Source organism: Bos indicus x Bos taurus, chromosome 16 (assembly GCF_003369695.1).
Source record: "Bos indicus x Bos taurus breed Angus x Brahman F1 hybrid chromosome 16, Bos_hybrid_MaternalHap_v2.0, whole genome shotgun sequence".
NCBI lineage: Eukaryota > Metazoa > Chordata > Mammalia > Artiodactyla > Bovidae > Bos > Bos indicus x Bos taurus.
In genome coordinates this window covers 474,967-491,893 of record NC_040091.1, presented here as the reverse complement: position 1 = coordinate 491,893, position 16,927 = coordinate 474,967, and the positions used below count along the sequence as shown (strand labels likewise).

Genomic DNA, 16,927 nt, shown 5'->3' with positions numbered 1-16,927 from the left:
CCTCTCGAGTGGCAATGGGGAACTTGGGTTTCCTCTCGAGTTGTGATGGGAAACTTGGGTTTTCACTCGAGTTGCAACCGGAGTGTCAGACCTCCTCTCAAGTTGTCTTGGGGCAACTCATCTCTAGCAGGGATGTGCAGGGTTGTTCCTGTCTTTTTGCAATGTTGGGAAGCTACTCACGAATTTTGGCATGGGACTTCTCTATCCTTGTGCTTAGGGTAAACTCTGTAGTTGTTGTGGGTTTGATCCTCTCTATTTGTGGTGTGAGATTCATCTCTTAGCAGCAGAAGGGCTTCTCTCTATGTGTGATGTCTAGCAGGCTCCTCTGGAGTTGTGCTGGAAGTGCGGGGCTCTCTGGGTGTGGAGTTGCATCCTCTCTGGGGTGTGGGTGGCTCCACAGGGGAAATCCTACTTTGGCTGATACGGGTAATTCACTAAAATTAGTGGGATTGCTTTTTTCTATATGTGAGGTACTCTGCTCGACTTACTTCAGAGAGCTTGTCTCTGTTTATGGCAGAAAGGCTTCTCTTTAGGTGTGATATTCTGGGAGCTTCACTCTAGTTGTGCCTGAGGAATCTGCTTCAGTTTTGGCCGGGGAGCCCCTCTGTCATTTTGGCCAGTGGCACCTTTTCTTGTTACAGCCTAGGGTTTCTATCAGATTGCAGCAGTGAACTCGGGGTGCCTCTTGAGTTGCAGCTGGTGACTCGGGTTTTCTTTAGAGTTGTTGTGGAGCCTCTTGAGCTACAGTGGGGCAGATCCTCTATGGTAGTAATCTGCAGGCTGCCCCTGTCTAGTTGCAAAGTGCAGGAGGCTACTCTCTAGTTGCAGCATGGGTCACACCTCTAATTGCAGTGAAGGTCAACTCTTTATTTGTCATGGGTCGGCTCCTCTCAAGTTGTCGTTTGCAGACTCTTCTCTAGCTTTGGCAGTGGGGCTCCTCTTGACTTGTGGTAGATGGGCTCCTCTTTAGTTGCGGTAGAGTGCTCTTCTGAAATTTGATGGTGGTGACTCCTCTCTGATTGTGGTAGAAGGGTAGCTTTTACTAGTTGTGACATGCAGGAAGATACTCACTAGTTTTGGAAGGGAGAGGGGGCTCCTGTTTAGTTGTTGTATGGGATTTCCTCTCTTGTTGTGGTAGATTTCTCCCCTCGAATTGTGGTGAGGTAGGCTCCTCTTGTGTAGCCTCTGGAGTTGCATCAGGGGGCTTGGGCCTCATCTCGAGGGGTACTCGAGATGAGTACCCCTCATCTTTCAGTGGGGTACTTGGGGTACTTCTCAAGTCACTTCATGCGAATTGGGACTCATTTCGATTTGAGACAGGGAACCTGGGGTTCTTCTAGAGTTGTGGCAGGAAACTCGGGTTCCTCTCAAGTTGCAAATGGATCTTGTGGTTCCTGTCAAGTGGCAACATGTGAGTCAGGCTCCTTTCGAGATTAGGCGGTAGCTCAGGTTTCCTCTCGAGTTGCAACAGGGGAGTAAGGCATCCTCTGGTGTTGCGAGGGGGATCTTGGTGTTTGTCTCGTGTTGCAGCAGACATCTCGGGATGTGGCTGGGATCTCGGGGGTGGTGAGTTGTGGTGGGGATCTCGGGGTTCCTCTTGAGCTGCAACAGGGCAATCAGGCCTCCTTTAGAGTTGCAGTGGGGAACTCAGGGTTCCTCTTGAGTTGTGATGGGGTACTCAGGATTCATCTCATGTCATTGCAGGGGAATTCGTCCTCATCTAGAATGGATTGGGGAACTCAGGTTTCTTCCCAAGTTGTGATGGTAAACACGGTTTTCTTCTTGAGTTGTGATGGGGATCTAGGGGTTCTTCTGGAGTTGCAACAGGGTTGTCAGGCCTCCTCTCGAGTAGAGTTTGGGAACTTGGCTTTCCTCTTGAGTTGTCACAGGAGAGTTGCCTCCTCTTGAGTTGCAGGGTGAAACTCGGGTTTCCTCTCGAGAGGCTGCAGGGGAATCAAGCTTCACCTCGAGTTCAGGTGGGGAACTGAGGTCCTTCTCGAGTTGCAGTGGGAAATATGGGGTTCCTCTCGACTTCTGACAGGCATCTTGGGGTTCCTCTCGAGTTGCAACAGGGGATTTTGTGGGGGGCTCTCGAATTGCAAGATTGAACTAGAGGATCTTCTCGAGTTGCAGGTGGAGAGTTGGACCTCCACTTGAGTTGCAGCAGGGAACTCGGGGTTCTTCTCGACTTGGGCCGGGAAACTCGGGGTTCCTCTTGAGTTGCCAGAGGTGTCTCAGAGCTCCTCTTGCGTTTCATTTGGAACTCAGTGTTCCCTTTGATTTGCAGTGTGCCACTCAGTGTTCAACTCAAGCCGTTGCAGGGAACTTGGTGTTCCTCTCGAGTTGGGGTGGTACTCAGTGTTCCTTTTCACTTGCAGTGGGGCCTCCTCTAGAGTTGTTTTGGGATGACTCATCTCCAGTAGGGATGTGAAGGGGGGCTCCTGTATTGTTGCAATGTCTGGAGGCTACTCACTAGGATTTTCATGGGACCACTCTAACTTTGTGGTCAGATTCAACTCTGTAGTTGTGGTGGGTTCCATTCTCTAGTGGTGATGTGAAACTTTATCTCTACTTGTGGTGTGGGATTAGTCTTTTTTAGCAGCAGAGTGGCTCTTCTCTATGCGTGATATACAGGGGACCCCTGTCAAGTTGTGGAGGGCTCCTCTCGAGGTACAGGGCTGTGTCCTGTCTGGTTCGGGTGTGGGTGGCTCTAGCGGAGAGGTCCTTTCTACTTTTGGTGCTCAGTGTTCCTTACTAATATTAGTGGGATTGCTTTTCTCCGGTTGTGAGGGACTCCACTCAACTTACTTCAGGGATCTCCTCTCTATTTGTGGCATTAAGAGCTTCTCTCTTGGGGGCCTTCACTCTAGTTATGCCAGGGGAATCCACTTCAGCTTTGGCTGGTGAGCCCATCCGTCATTTTTTCCAGTGGCCCCTTTTCTTGTTACAGTCTAGGGCTCCTGTCAAATTGCAGTGGGGAACTCCCGGTGCCTCTTGAGTTGCTGCAGGTGATTCAGTGTTCCTTTAGAGTTGTAATGGTGCCTCCTCTTGAGCTGCAGTGGGGTAGATCCTCTCTCGTAGCGATGTGCAGGCTGGCCCCAGTCTAGTTTCAATGTACGGGAGGCTACTCTCTAGTTGTGTCATGGGTCTCCACTGGTATTGTAGGGATGGGCCACTCTTTATTTGTGGTGGGTCAGATCCTCTCTAGTTGTCATTTGCAGTCTCCTCTCTAATTTTGGCTGGGGGCTCCTCTTCATTTGTGGTAGTTGGGTTCCTCTTTAGTTGTGATAAAGTGCTCTTCTCAAACTGTGATGGGGTGACTCCTCTTTATGATGAGAAGAGGCATTTTTTCCATTTATGGTGTGCAGGAGGCTACTCTCTACTTGTGGCTTGAGGGCCTCCTTTTAAGTTATAGCATGGGACTTCTCTTGTTTCGTAGAGTGCTCCTCTCAAATTGTGCTGGGGTAGGCCCCTCTTGGGAATCCTCTGGAGTTACAATAGTGGTTTGCGTCGAGTCTCAAATTGCGATGGAGAACTCGGGGTTCCTCTCGAGTTGATGCAGGTCAATCAGGTTTCATCTTGAATTGAGACCAGGAACTCGTGGCTCCTTCTGACTCGTGGCAGGAAACCTGGGGTTCCTCTCAAGTTGCAACAGGGGAGTCAGTCCTTCTCTCGAGTTGTGAGGTGGAAATCAGGGTTCCTCTCTTGTTGCAGCAGGGGAGTCAGGCCTCCTCTTGAGTTCTAGCAGGGAACTTGGGATTCCTCTCGAGATGCATTGGGAAACACATAGTTCATCTTGAGGTGCGACAGGGAACTCGGTTTTCCTCTGGAGTTGGAATGGGGGAACTCGGGATTCATCTCAAGTTGTAATGGGGAACTTGGGATTCACCTCATTTTGCTGCAGGGGAATTGGGCCTATCTAGATTGGAAGCGGGGAACTAGGGGTTCTTCTCAAGTTGCAACAGGAAACTTGGTGTTCCTCTCAAGTTGCCATGGGGATCTTGGGGTTCCTCTCAAGTTGCAACAGAGTAGTCAGGCCCCCTGTCGGACTGAGCTGGGGAACTCGGCCTTCCTCTCGAGTTGCTACAGGGTAGTTGGGCTTCTCGAGTTGCAGGGGGTAACTCAGTGTTCCTCTCGAGTTGCCACAGGGATGCCAGGCCTTCTCTGGATTTGTGGTGGGAAACTTGGGTTTCCTCTCAAGGCAACTGGGATCTCTGATTTCCTCTTGAGTTGCAGCAGGGGAGTCGGGCCTCCTCTCAAATTGTGGCAGGCATCTCGGGGTTCCTCTCGAGTTGTGTGACAGATCTTGGGGTTCCTCTTGAATTGCAACAGGAGAGTCGGGATTCCTCTCGAATTGTGAGGGGGAACTTGGTGTTTCTCTTGAGACTATGCAGGGGAATCCGACCTCTTCTCTATTTGCAGTGGGAAACTGAGGTTTCTCTCGAGATATGGCAGAAACCTCGGGGTTCCTCTCAAGTTTCTGTGGGGGAACTTGGGATTCCTCTAGAGTTGCAACAGGGACCTCATAATTCATCTCATGTCACTGCATGGGAATCAGGGCTCATCTAGAGTGGAAGTGGGAAACATGGTGTTCCTCTCGAGTTGTGAAGCAGTTCTGGGCATACCTCTCGAGTTGAGACAGCATAGTCAGGCCTCCTCTAAAGTTGAGGTGTGGACCTCGGGTTTCCTTTTGAGTTGCAGCAGGGGAGCTGGGTCTTTTCTCAAGTTACAGTGGGAATTCGGGGTTCCTCTCTAGTTCCAGTGGGAAACTCCGGGTTTCTTTCAAGTTGCAACAGGGAAGTCAAGCCTCCTCTTGAGTTGCAGTGGGAAACTCGTTCTTCATCTCAAGAGGTGACTGGGACTTCGGGTTTCCTCTCGCATTGGTGAATTTAACTCAGATGACCATTATTTATACTACTGTAGGCAAGAATCCCTTTGAAGAAATGGAGTAGCCATCATAGTAAAAAAAAAAAAAAAAAAGAGTCCAAAATGCAGTGCTTGGATGCAATTTCAAAAACAACACAATGATCTCTGTTCATTTCCAAGGCAAACCATTCAATATCATGGTAATCCAAGTCTATGCCCCGACTGGTAATGCTGAAAAAGCTGAAGTTGAATGGTTCAATGATGACCTACAAGACCTTTTAGAACTAACACTAAAAAAGATGTCCTTTTCATTATAGGGGACTGGAATGCAAAAGTGGGAAGTCAAGAAACACCTGGAGTAACAGGCAAATTTGGCCTTGGAGTACAGAATGAAGCAGGACAAAGGCTAATAGAGTTTTGCCAAGAGAACACACTGGTCATAGCAAACACCCTCTTCCAACAACACAAGAGAAGACTCTACACATGGACATCACCAGATGGTCAACACCAAAATCAGACTGATTATATTCTTTGCAGCCAAAGATGGAGAAGCTCTATACAGTCAGCAAAAAAAAAAAAAAAAAAAAAAAAGACCAAGAGCTGACTGTGGCTCAGATCATGAACTCCTTTTTGCCAAATTCAGACTTAAATTGAAGAAAGTAGGGAAAACCACTAGACCATTCAGATATGACCCAATATGACCTACATCAAATCCCTTACAGTTATACAATGGAACTGAGAAACAGATTTAAGGGACTAGATCAGATAGACAGAGTGCCTGATGAACTGTGGACAAAGGTTCATGATATTGTATAGGAGACAGGGATCAAGACTATCCCCAAGAAAAAGAAATGCAAAAAAGGAAAATGGCTGTCTGAAGAGCTCTTAAAAATAGCTGTGAAAAAAAAGAGAAGCCAGTAGCAAAGGAGAAAAGGAAAGCCATACCTATTTGAATGCAGAGTTCCAAAGAATAGCAAGGAGACTTATGAAAGCCTTCCTCAGTGATCAGTGCAAAGAAATAGAGGAAAAGAGTAGAAAGGGAAAGACTAGAAATCTCTTCAAGAAAATTAGAGATACCAAGGCAACATTTCATGCAAAGATGGGTACAATAAAGGACAGAAATGGTATGGATCTAACAGAAGCAGAAGATATTAAGAAAAGGTGGCAAGAATACACAGAACAATATAAAAATATATCTTCATCACCCAGATAATCACGATGGTGTGATCACTCACCTAGAGCCAGACATCCTGGAATGCGAAGTCAAGTGGCCTTAGGAAGCATCAGTACGAACAAAGCTAGGGGAGGTGATGGAATTCCACTTGAGCTATTTCAAATCCTAAAAGATGACGCTGTGAAAGTGCTTCACTCAGTATGCCAACATATATGGAAAGCTCAGTGGCCACAGGACTGGAAAGGTCAGTTTTCATTCCAATCCCAAAGAAAGGCAATGCCAAAGAATGCTCAAAGTACCGCACAATTGCACTCATCTCACATGTCTCACATGCTAGTAAAGTAATGCTCAAAATTCTCCAAGCCAGGCTTCAATAATACGTGAACCATGAACTTCCAGATGTTCAAGCTGCTTTTAGAAAAGCCAGAGAAGCCAGAAATCAAAATGCCAACATCCGTTGGATCATCGAGAAAGCAAGAGAGTTCCAGAAAAACATCTATTTTTGATTTATCGATTATGCCAAAGGCTGTGACTGTGTGGATCACAACAAACTAGAATATTCTGAAAGAGATGAGTATACCAGACCACCTGACCTGCCTCTTGAGATATCTGTATGCAGGTCGGGAAGCAACAGTTAGAACTGGACATGGAAAAACACACTGGTTCCAAATAGGAAAAGGAGTACGTCAAGGCTGTATATTGTCACCCTGCTTATTTAAGTTATATGCAGAGTACATCATGAGAAACGCTGGGCTGGAAGAAGCACAAGCTGGAATCAAGATTGCCGGGAGAAATATCAATAACCTCAGATATGCAGTTGACACCACCCTTATGGCAGAAAGTGAAGAGGAACTAAAAAGCCTCTTGATGAAGGTGAAAGAGGAGAGTGAAAAAGTTGGCTTAAAGCTCAACATTCAGAAAGCTAAGATCATGGCTTCTGGTTCCATCACTTCATGGAAAATAGATGGGAAAACAGTCGAAACAGTGGCAGACTTTTTTTTTTTTGCTTCCAAGATCACTGCAGATGGTGACTGCAGCCATGAAATTAAAAGAGACTTACTCTTGGAAGAAAAGTATGACCAACCTAGACAGCATATTGAAAAGCAGAGACATTACTTTGCCAACAAAGGTCCATCTAGTCAAGTCTGTGGTTTTTCCAGTGGTCATGTATGGATGTGCCAGTTGGACTATAAAGAAAGCTGAGCACTGAAGAATTGATGCTTTTGATGCTTCTCCAACACTGTTGAGAGTCCCTTGGACTACAAGGAGATCCAACCAGTCCATCCTAAAGGTGATCAGTCCTGGGTATTCATTGGAAGGAGTGATGCTGAAGCTGAAACCCTAGTACTTTGGCCACTGATGTGAAGAGCTGACTCATTTGAAAAGACCCTGATGCTGGGACAGATTGAGGGCAGGAGGAGAAGGGGACGACAGACGATGAGATGGTTGGATGACGCCATGGATTCAATGGACACGGGTTTGGGTGTACTCTGGGAATTGGTGATGGACAGGGAGGCCTGGTGTGCTGAGGTTCATGGGGTTGCAAAGAGTCGGACATGACTGAGCGACTGAACTGGAACTGGAACAAAGCAAAAATAGAATCACCCACGTTGCAAACAAACTTAAAGTTACCAAGAGGGAAAGGTGGAAGGGGAGGGGTACACTGAGAGACTGGGGTTGAAATATACAAACTAACCTGTCTAAATAGATAGGTAGTAAGACCTACTGTGTGGAGAATGAAATGGCAACCCACTCCACTATTGTTGCCTGGAAAATCCCATGGACAGAGGAGCCTGGTAGGCTACAGTCCATGGGGTCACCAAGAGTTGGACACAACTGAGTGACTTCGCTAACTAAGAACCTACTGTATAGCACAGGAACCCTACTCAATACTCTGCAATAATCTATATGGGAATAGAATCTTAAAAAGAGTCAAAGTATGCTTATGTATTACTGATTCACTCTGCTGCATAACAGAAGCTATATAACATTGGAAATCAACTGTTTTCTCATAAAAATTAATTTAAAAAGAATAAGTGTAAAGCAATAATACAAAACAAAAGATAAGATTGTCCAAAGAGGAGTATTTTCAGGATCTCAACATTTTGCTTATTAAAGTATATAATTTATTTAATGTTAGATTGCATTAAGCAGATATTTATTTTGCAAACTCTACAGTTACAGCTAAAAATTAATAAGGAACATTGGATAAAAAAATGGTTCAGTTCAGTTGCTCAGTCATTTCCAACTCTTTGTGACCCCATGGACTGAAGCACACCAGGCCTCCCTGTCCATCACTGACTCCCAAAGTTTACCGAAACTAATGTCCATTGAGTTGGTGATGCCATCCGACCAGCTCATGCTCTGTTGTCCCCTTCTCCTCCTGCCTTCAATGTTTCCCAGCATCAGGGTCTTTTCAAATGAGTCAGTTCTTTGCATCAAGTGGCCAAAATATTAGAGTTTCAACTTCAGCATCAGTCCTTCCAATGAATATTCAGGACTGATCTTCTTTAGGATGGATTAGTTGGATCTCCTTGCAGTCCCAGGGACACTCAAGAGTCTTCTCCAACACCACAGTTCAAAAGCATCAGTTCTTCGGTGCTCAGCTTTCCTTTTAGTCCAGCTCTCACACCCATACATGGCTACAGGAAAAACCATAGCTTTGACTAGACGGGCCTTTGTTGGCAAAGTAATGTCTCTCCTTTTTAATATGGTGTCTAAGGATACATATATACTAAAAGTATATTAAAATCACAAAAATAATAAAAAACAATGAAAATATATATGTATAAGAGAAAATATATGTATAAGAGAAACAAACACAAACAGCAAGACAGTAAATTTAAATTCAGTCGTATTTATAAAACCACTATTAAAATGTATAGCAATCCAATCAATATACAGCATGGTGCTGATGTTGTTCAGTAGCTGTCTCGTCTGACCCTGCAACCCCATGAACTGCAGCATGTCAGGCTTCCCTGGCCTTCACTATCTCCTGGAGTTTGTTCAAACTCATGTCCATTGAGTCAGTGACGCCATCTCATCCTCCATCGCCCCCTTCTCCTTTAGTCAGTGAGCTGCTCTTTGCATGACGTGACCAAAGTATTGAAGCTTCAGCTTCAGCACCAATCCCCCCAGTGAATATTCAGGGTTGATTTCCTTTAGGATTAACCAGTTTGATTTCCTTCCTGTTCAAAGGACCCTCAAAAGTCTTCTCCAACACCACAGTTTGAAAGCAGCAATTCTTTGGCAGTCAGCCTTCTTTATATTTTAACTCTCATATCCATACATGACTACTGGAAAAACCATAGCTTTAACTATACGGAGCTTTGTTAGCAAAGTGATGTCTTTGCTTTTTAATACCCACTCTAGTTTTGGCATAGCTTTTTTTCCAAGAAACAAATGCCTTTTGATTTCATGACTGCTCACCGTCCACACTGATTTTGGTGCCCAAGAAAATAATATGGAGCATGGTGACTATAGTTAAATAATTTTGCATATTTGAAAGTTGTTAAGAGAAATTTTTAAAAATTCACATCACAAGAAAATAATGCATAACTTTGGGTGGTGATGGATATTAACATTGATGGATAATAACATTAGACATTGTGATGATCATTTAAAATATATTTATGTTGTTCAGAAGTTAATATAATGCTATAAAGTCAAGTATATCTCAACTAATCACTGAATTTTAAAGGTTGTGCTTTATGTTATGTAAATTATGCCTCACCACTATTGCTAATTTAAGCATCAAAGCCTAATGAAAATAATAATGGCATTGTGTTGTTAGGCTCAAATATATCTATAAAACATTAATATGCATAAATGTGTACCATGAACACTTATTCCATTATGTGTCATGCTAAATCATCAGTCCAAAGGTATACATGTTGCAGCATGCTATAACACCTTATTTTTAGTGACCAAAAGTGAGGACTCTGACAGAGTCTGGCTTTATGCTCTTCAAATACATCTGTTTTATCGACATACAATGAACATCATTCCCTAACCTTCTCAGAACTACATTGGACCAGGTGATTGGTTTCTACAATGACATATGGGTAGAAGTGATGTGTTTATTACGTATAGAGGCTCTGAATAGTGTATTTGTTTCCTTATGTTCTGTCTGTCTGCCGTCTCAGGTTTCTGCATGCTGAAGATCCAGTAGGAACTACTAAGAAGAAGTAGGAACAGTGGGACTCCTAGATGGAAACAACCAGAGTTTCTTCTTCACTGACTGCAAACTTGTACTGTAATATGATTGCAAGATGTTTCTTTATTTTGTTACACTGGTATATTTGAGGTATTGTCTCAGAGTGTAGATTTGTTTTCAGGTGATTGCCGGGAGCTGGCATATTGCATATTGAGTGCATATTGCATATTGAGTGCAGCACTTTCCACAGCATCATCTTTCAGGATCTGGAATAGCTCAACTAGGATTCTATCACTGCTGGGAGCCAGTGTGAGGAACTTCGCCCATGGCAAAGGTCATGAGGAAGGAGGCTCGGCATACGCAAAGGTGGGATCGAGCCTCAGGAGTCCCCCTGGAAATTCTCGAGCATCTACCCCCCAAACCAGAGTCTGCCTACTTTCTGCTTTGTGCTCTCACCTACACCTCTGACTTTACGGGGGGTGGGGGGGTGGGGGGATGCTGTCCCCCACTACCTCGCTCTGAAAAAAGAGTTAACTTATAGCTCCAGTTAATAAAGTTCCTGGGTGTGATAGTGTTTCAACCTACAAAGTCCTTTGGAAGTCCTCTAGCCTGCCTGAATAGGTTTTTCCGGCCACATGTGATCGCTCAGAGCCTCCCAACTGTGAGAGGCATGAGATGTTCTAAACTGTCTGAATACAGAGTCCTTTGAGCAGTTAAAAGATTGATTAGAAATTGTATTGGTGAAGGGTTTTTCACTTATTGGGCCAATGTTTGCTGCTAAGTCTCCATATCCCTTACCTGCTGTGTCCCTGGCAGTGTATTGATTAATATAATTGGTGTAAGTAGTAGCTTTAATGTTTGTAACCTTGGACCCTTGAGTTAATTCTTTTCTTGATTGAGCCCACCATACCTTTGCTCTGTAGGAATGCAACTTTTATCTAATGCTTTTGGAGGGTGGCTCCTGACCAATCACCTTTAGAGAAAAATAAGTTTTCTGAGGAAAGGGTCTTAAAATGTTAACAGGCCTCCGGGCCAGAAGATGATGCAAATCACCTAAGCTTTTGCATATGACAAGTTTGCAGGAAGAAAGCCTGGCTTGCTGCGTGACTCTACCCCTTCCCCCATTATCCTCTATGCATAACTTAAGGTATAAAAACGACTTTGGAAAATAAAGTGCGGGCTTTGTTCACCGAAACTTGGTCTCCCCATGTCATTCTTTCTCTCACCCTCTGGCTGAATTATTCAGCCTCTTTTCTCCACTGAATTTCCTTACTGAGCTATCCTTATTTCAGCCTCTTTTCTTCACTGAATTTTCCTACTGAGCTATCCTTATTCTATTACTCTTTATATCCTTAATTAACATTTAATTAAGCAGTTGTTTCCTGATCCTCGCCGACGCCGTCCCCGCTTTGAATTCCCTGGATCCACCGGGGCTGGACCCCGGCAGGTGATGATATTGAATTGAACACAGAAACATTCAATTCACTATCCTAACTATAGATTTAAGGATTAGATCAGTTTACTCACATGGGTGATTGGTGACAGACATGCAGTTTTTTCCATCCTGTAAGTAAAACTTAGTCGAAACAAGTCATCAGTGCAATTCTCATTTGTAAATAAATATGACATGTTTATTTACATTTGTCATGATGGGTACAACATCAGTCCTAAAAAGAGTTCATAAGTCAAGACAAAAAAGTCAAAGACAAAAAAGAAACACTATTTTAGAAACATGAATAGTGTTTCAAATTGTCAAAGAATCTCTAAACGGAAAAAATGTGCTTATGAGCAGAAGTGGATATTGGCCTTGTAACCTCATTCCTGATAATTTTAGCTACATACCTGCCTGGAAGTAGCTGAAATAGAAAAAGCATTTTGTAGGAGGGTTTTTTTTTTTTTTCTGTCTTAAATAATTGGGTTTAAATTTTTTTTTAAATTATTAATTGGAGGATAATTGCTTTACAGTGTTATGTTGGTTCTGCCATACAACAAAGTAAATCAGTCATGGGTGTACATACATCCCCTCTGTTTTTAACCTCCCTCCCACACCCCACCCCGTCCCCCCACAGGTTGTCACAGAGCTTCAGGTTGAGCTCCCTGTTTTATATATTTAGAAACTTCCCACTAGCTATCTGCTTTACTTGTGGTGGTGTGTATGTCTCAATGTTAATCTTTCAGTTTGTCCTACCCTCTCCTTCCCTCAGAAGTCTGTTCTCTATGTCTGCGTCTATATTCCTGCCTTGCAAATAGGTTTTTCAGTATTATTTTTCTCGAACACACACACACACACACACACACACACACACACACACACATATATATTTATGTGCACATGTGTGTTAATATAGGTATCTTTCTCTTTCTGACTTACTTCACTGTGCATAACAGGCTCTAGGTTATTTTTAAGGTGCCTTTCATTTTGAATCTGCTAGATACCTACACTGATGACCAACTAGATATCCTAACATGAATAAAAGTACCTAGATTTTTGTCAGCAGATACAACATGCTTTAATTTCTACAAAAGTTTATCTAGGAACAGCGTTCCACTTCTGAAAAGGGATCTAATCCTCCCCGCAGTATATTGGAAAGAACAACAACATCACGTTTGTGTATTAGTAAGTTATACACTTTTCTAAAGATGTGAAAGATGAGATCGGAATGAATTATGGGAATAAAATTAAGGAAGGCAAACTTACAGCAATTACTAATGGTCTGGAATGCAATAAATTGAAAGTTTTAATTTTTTTCCAGAAAGTACTATTGATACTGGATAATTAAGTGTCATTTTTCCACTATTGATACTAGATAATTAAGTGTCATCTTTCCACCCCCACAGAGGGGAACCTTTATGCCAAGAAGGAGCTTCAGAGGACAAATCATCTACAGAAAAAGTAGTCTTAAAACACAAACCCAGATGATCACCGAACAGAAGCAGTCTTCTAGAAATTAAACTGATCAGATCAGATCAGATCAGTCGCTCAGTCGTGTCCGACTCTTTGCGACCCCATGAATCGCAGCACGCCAGGCCTCCCTGTCCATCACCAACTCCCGGAGTTCACTCAGACTCACGTCCATCGAGTCAGTGATGCCATCCAGCCATCTCACCCTCTGTCGTCCCCTTCTCCTGCCCCCAATCCCTCCCAGCATCAGAGTCTTTTCCAATGAGTCAACTCTTCGCATGAGGTGGCCAAAGTACTGGAGTTTCAGCTTCAGCATCATTCCTTCCAAAGAAATCCCAGGGCTGATTTCCTTCAGAAGGGACTGGTTGGATCTCCTTGCAGTCCAAGGGACTCTCAAGAGTCTTCTCCAACACCACAGTTCAAAAACATCAATTCTTTGGTGCTCAGCCTTCTTCACAGTCCAGCTCTCACATCCATACATGACCACAGGAAAAACCATAGCCTTGACTAGACAGACCTTTGTTGGCGAAGTAATGTCTCTGCTTTTGAATATGCCATCTAGGTTGGTCATAACCTTCCTTCAAAGGAGTAAGCGTCTTTTAATTTCATGGCTGCAGTCACCATCTGTAGTGATTTTGGAGCCCCCCAAAATAAAGTCTGACACAGTTTCCACTGTTTCCCCATCTATTGCTTTTGCCATTTGCATTCCTAAAATAAATAATCATAGGGTTTAAATAAAGTTACATTTATTAGATAAAATTACAAAGGAATTATATAGGAAGTATTTTATTTGGTTGTAAGAGAAGTAGATGACAATGGATCAGAGAATCACATAGGTTAAGAACAGACTATATTAAAATATCATGAAAGTGAAAATCACTCAGTCATGTCTGACTCTTTGTGACCACATGGACAGTCCATAGAATTCTCCAGGCCAGAATACTGGAGTGGGTAGCCTTTCCCTTCTCCAGGGTATCTTCCCATCCTAGGGATCGAACTCAGGTCTCCCGCCTTGCAGACAGATTCTTTACCAGCTGAGTCACAAGGGAAGCCCGAGAATACTGAAGTGGGTAGTCTGTCCCTTCTCCATTGGATCTTCCCTACCCAGGAATCAAACCAGGATCTCCTGCACTGCAAGTGGATTCTTTACCAACTGAGCTATCAGGGAACTCCAAATATCATGAAGTCATATGTATGGACTGAGTTAAAGGTTAATTGGTATTTGTAATGCAGCATACAGTGGGTATGAATAGCGAATGTTACTGGACCCCATGATGTAACATGCTTTCCATGTGTAGCATAACTGATGGGTGAGGTACACAGACGAGAACAATATGATTACACATATCTGTTCCCCCAATAACAAGGACTGAGTTTAAGAAAGTCAGTTCTCAGTGGAGTAGAAATGGGAGGGCTTAAAATGTTATGAATAAAAATTAGGCAAAAGTTTTAAGTGAAAAGCTTTGAGTTGAAAGTCAATAGGTACAGAAAAAGAAATTGATGAACCCAAAGAAAAACAATAGTAAGGCTGTGTCATATATAATTTCACTCTTAAAAGGGGTGAAACAATTTAATACTATTGCTGCACAATAGCTCTAAATAAAAATGCATACATCATATTGTTTCTGGTATCATTACTGCTGCTGCTCAGTCATTTCCATCATGTCTGACTCCTTGTGATCCCATGGACCGTAGCCCACCTGGCTCTTTGCCCATGGAATTCTCTAGGCAAGAATACTGGAATGGGTTGCCATCCCCTCCTCCAGGGGATCTTCCTTGCCCATGGATCAAACCTACATCTCCTGTATCTCCTGCATTTCAAGCAAATTATTTTACTGCTGAGATACCAGGGAAGCCCTCTTGTATCAGTACATCCAAGTGTAAAAAATACGGATTTTATTTCTCTAATTGATTTTAACTGCACGTCAGTTCATTGCTAAGTTTTCAAATCTCATTTCTTAGAAACTGAGCAAGGCAAAGGCAGCAGTACTTGCATAGACTATGTAAATAGATTCACGCATCTGATCCAGTTAACAGAAGGGAAACGTTGCTCAAAAGCATTAATGAATTAACCATCTTGAATTTGCCATATCTACAGATGGAGTACAAATTAAGAACAGAAAAATCAAATATCACTACAGTGATGGACTTTATCCTCTTGGGGTTTTCCGATATCTCTAATTTCTAACGGATTCTTTTGGGGATATTTTTAGTGCTCTATCTGATCATCCTGATGTGCAGTAGTGTCATTGTACTGATAACAAGAACTGACCCTACTCTCCAGAACCCCATGTACATTTTCCTCAACCACTTTTCCATTTTAGAAATCTGTTATGTAACTGTCACTATCCCAAGAACGCTCATGGACCTTCTGAACCAGAAAGGGCACATTTCTTTCATTGCCTGTGCTACACAAATGTGTTTGGTCCTTCTTTTTGGAGGTTTAGAGTGTCTCCTGGCCGTGATGGCCTATGACCACTCCGTGGCCATTTGTAACCCTCTTCACTATGGTCTGATCATGAGCCCCTAGTCTGTGTCCAGATGGTCACTGCCTCTTGGGTCAGTGGAGCTCCTGTTGTAATGGGGCAAACATGGCAGGTTTCCTCTCTGCCCTTTTGTGGGTCTAGCACAATTAATCATTTTTTTCTGTGACCTCCCCCCAGTATTCAAGCTTGCTTGTGGGGACACATTTGTGAACAAGATAGCAGTCTATGCAGTTGCAGCGGTGTTCATCATGGTTCCATTTCTGTTGATTGGTGTCTCCCATGGCAAAATCATCTCCAACATTCTGAAACCGCGATCTGCCAGAGGGAGGGCTAAAGCCTTCTCCACTTGCTCGTCTCACCTCACAGTGGTGGTCTTATTCTACAGCACAGCCTCTACCACTTATTTACAGCCCAAACCAAATCAATCTGAAGAAACTGGGAAGTTGATCTCTCTTTTCTACACAGTTTGGATCCCAATGTTGAATCCCATTATATTTACTCTGAGGAACAAAGATATCACTGTAGCACTGAGAAAACTACTAAGTAAATTATCAACTTGACGTGAAGGCTTGAAATTACAGAAGCAATTTGTTTCTATGTTTCCCATGTAAATACATCAGAAAATATTAATCTAGTTTATTTCTATGTTCCTATAAACTGATAGTTAGTATCATCACTGCCATCTCACATTATGTGAAAGGACCTTAGTTTCAAAGAGTTAAGGGTTTCTGCGTTATCAAAACACAAATTATCTCCATGGCAATGATCTATTCTGAAGACCTGTCTTTCCTCTCACTGGGAAAGAGTGAGTTAAGAGATTTCCTGAGCAATAAAATGATAGTTAACTGCAATATAACCAATGATCATGGTCGTGACTGTAAGAAATTTGCTTGAAACTTACAATTCCTTCAGGAATATTCACTGTCTTTTTCTGTACTTACGATTGGATTTAGACGATGAGAAAATAACAACCGCATCCAAGTTGGTGGGAGTAGGGGAATCTGAGTGCTTTCTTGCAGTTTTTCCTTCTTTGTCTGTTTTGCAAGTGTCCATAACCCTTTCAGAGTACAAACCCTGAAAGGATTCTGTTACCTCAATGCTGACTGTTCTTAGTGACGTCATTTCCTCCGGCTTGTAGCTTCATGTTTCACTTTTGTAGTGTTTCCTTAGTATTAGGAATATTAGGAATTTAAACTATAAACTGCATTGGGTTGAATGTTGATCCCTCTAAATATATGTCAGGTTACAACCTGCAAACCTGAACTTATTAGGAAAATAAAAGCCTTTGCAGGTGTAATTCAGTTAAGGACTTTCGAATAAGATTATCTTAATTTAAGGGAAGG

The 16,927-nt window shown here is 43.0% G+C and overlaps 1 long non-coding RNA gene and 1 pseudogene across 1 annotated transcript in view; both read left to right on the top strand.

Annotated features, from left to right (window-relative positions):
• Positions 1 to 10,465, top strand: part of LOC113906267 — a 35,099-nt gene extending 24,634 nt beyond the window's left edge. Inside the window, exon 3 of the long non-coding RNA XR_003514826.1 lies at positions 10,186 to 10,465. This is a non-coding gene — a long non-coding RNA (uncharacterized LOC113906267). The remainder of the gene's footprint in view (positions 1 to 10,185) is intronic.
• A 4,746-nt stretch (positions 10,466 to 15,211) lies between these two features.
• On the top strand, positions 15,212 to 16,144 carry LOC113906261 (annotated as a pseudogene).
• The last annotated feature ends 783 nt before the right edge of the window (positions 16,145 to 16,927 follow it).